The sequence below is a fragment of the Oratosquilla oratoria genome, chromosome 22 (assembly GCF_046742065.1).
Source record: "Oratosquilla oratoria isolate Oo_2021 chromosome 22, ASM4674206v1, whole genome shotgun sequence".
Lineage (NCBI taxonomy): Eukaryota > Metazoa > Arthropoda > Malacostraca > Stomatopoda > Squillidae > Oratosquilla > Oratosquilla oratoria.
Window position 1 is genome coordinate 10,553,141 of NC_134798.1, and position 2,500 is coordinate 10,555,640.

Genomic DNA, 2,500 nt, shown 5'->3' on the forward strand with positions numbered 1-2,500 from the left:
GGTCGAGTGGTTAAAGGCGGGTGCTGTGGACTCTCTTGAGTCTATAGGCGGTGGTTCGAATCCTCTGCGCGACGGTCATGGATTGTATGATATATATATATATATATATAAAATATATATATATATATAAAATATATATATATATATAAACTATAGGTATATGATGTATGTGAGACATATTGAGTGGAAGGGTGGCGAGGAAAAAAAAACTTGGAGTTTTATAACTAACGTTTTGTCCTGTATGGACTTGCTCAGAGTGTACTTAAAAATCATTGATAGCTTATATACTCCCAGCTTGTCCCGATCCTCCCCGATCAATTTCGCTCCTCCCACACCCCCGCCCAATCTCATGAAGAACCTTGCCGCTCGCTGACATCGCTAACTTGATAAATCCATCTCGGTGGTTGCTACATGAGTATGAAGCGATGTATGCTGCCTCAATTATTCTTCTTTCCTTTTTGATAGTCCTCTATGTAGTATCTCTGTTATCCCCTAATCTGGGAGAAAGTTGGCTAACCTGTGTGATTCGAGTGATTGGAACAGGGTAGGGAAGGAAGATTTTATAGTGAACCTGTCTGACAAAGTCTTAACAGACACAGAGAAGCATATCCTTTCTCTAGATTTCAAGTTCGACATCGGTGTTGACAATAAAGGTTTTACGGATTACTTTAATAAGAACTACAGATGGGATGGCAGTGACATAGAGAAAGTTTTCAAGCAAGGTTTGGTTACGTGTTTCCATGCTCTAACTACCTCCAACAGTTATACTATACCGTGAAGATATAGGTTAGCCTTAGAGAAGCTGGGAAGCAATGAGATCCTAGTGATTACGAGTGCTGACAAAGGGGGTGGGGATCGTCGTCATGAGTAAAACGATTACAATAACAAAATGCTAGACATTCTAAGTGACACTACAACTTAAGTGCCACACGCGGCATTAGGAGAGAAGTTCAAGAAAGAAGCTAGGAGGATACTCTTGAGATCCAACAGAGGTAAGAAATTAGTGGGATTACTGGAGGAAGCCCCTAGACCACCCAGTATGCGCGGACTTTCAAAACAGCACAAACTCGACATCCTGATAAGACCCATTACTTCCGGCATTCGTAGTGCTCCACATAGATTGGCAAAATGTTTGGCCAAACCCTTGTCTGCCAGACTAGGATCAATGAGCAAAGCCCATTTGAAAAATTCGAATGATCTGATCGAGAGGTTGAGAAATGTGGATATCTCACAGAAGATCTTAGTTTTGTATGATGTGACAAGTTTGTTCACTAATATCTCTATTGAATAGGCATTAAAAGCCTGCTAGTGAGGTGGTCATCGATGTGACAGACAAGGGTTTACCTGTCTTGACCTCATTATATACGGAGATGTTAGAAATAGATAATCTCATAACAATAATGGGTCAGGGTACCACCTGGATGTGATACGTGGATGATATACTTGTTATCGTCCCCAGAGAAACAGATATTAACGTAAAGCTGAATAGGTTAAACGGGATAGAATGGGACATTCAGTTCACAGTGAAACAAGAGGAAAATAATAGATTGGCTTTTCCTAGACACGGTGAGATGGAGAAAAGAGAATAAAACCTCATTCTCAGTCCACTGGAAAAGCACGAAAAAAAACCGATGTCTTGCACTACTGCTCTGCCCACAATGACAAATAAAACAGTGGAATTATCATAGGTTTCTTCCTAAGAGCATACTGAATATGCAGTGAGGAACTCCTTCAGGAGGAAATTCACTATATATTTGATCCTTTAAAAAAACTATGCTATCCAGAAAGGTTAATACGCACACTAAAGGAAAAGGCCTTGAAAATAAGAAACAGAGGGGGCAAGAAAGGAGCGGACAATGTTGACAGCTGAGGGTTTTCGTCCATCCCCAATTCTAAACTCTTGAGCCAAATGGAACAGTTTCTCACCAGGACAGGTTTGAATTTTACTTTCAGTACAGGGTCCAAGATAGACGAGATTGTGAGAAACGAAGACATTAACAAAGTTGAAGCGGAAGAGAACAGCTTGATTTACAAAGTACCGTGTAAAAACTGTCCCGTTACTTATTACGGAGAAACTGGTAGAGAGACCAATAAACGGACAAATGGTCACAAAAGTAACGTCAAAGCACATCGGACGTCAAATTTGTTAGCGGTCCACCTTGATAACTTTGGCCACCTACCTTACCTTACCTTACCGTCGTACCATATTCTCCTGGACTTCGGCAACCACGGAGCGCCACCACTCACGGTTTCTAGTTACTTGTAACATCTGTACTGGTTTGAGTTGTTTTCCCGTCGCCCTCATCAGCCCGTCCATATTCTTCTCCCTCTGCTTTCCTCTTGCTCTCCTTCTCTCCACCATTCTCGTCATTTCCACCTCTTCCAACCCTTCCCTCCGCATTATATGTCCTAAGCATCGCAACTGTCTTTTCCTTATTGTTGTCATCAATTTCCTATCTGTCTCCATTTCTCTCAATACTTCATTTGTTTTCTTCGCTGT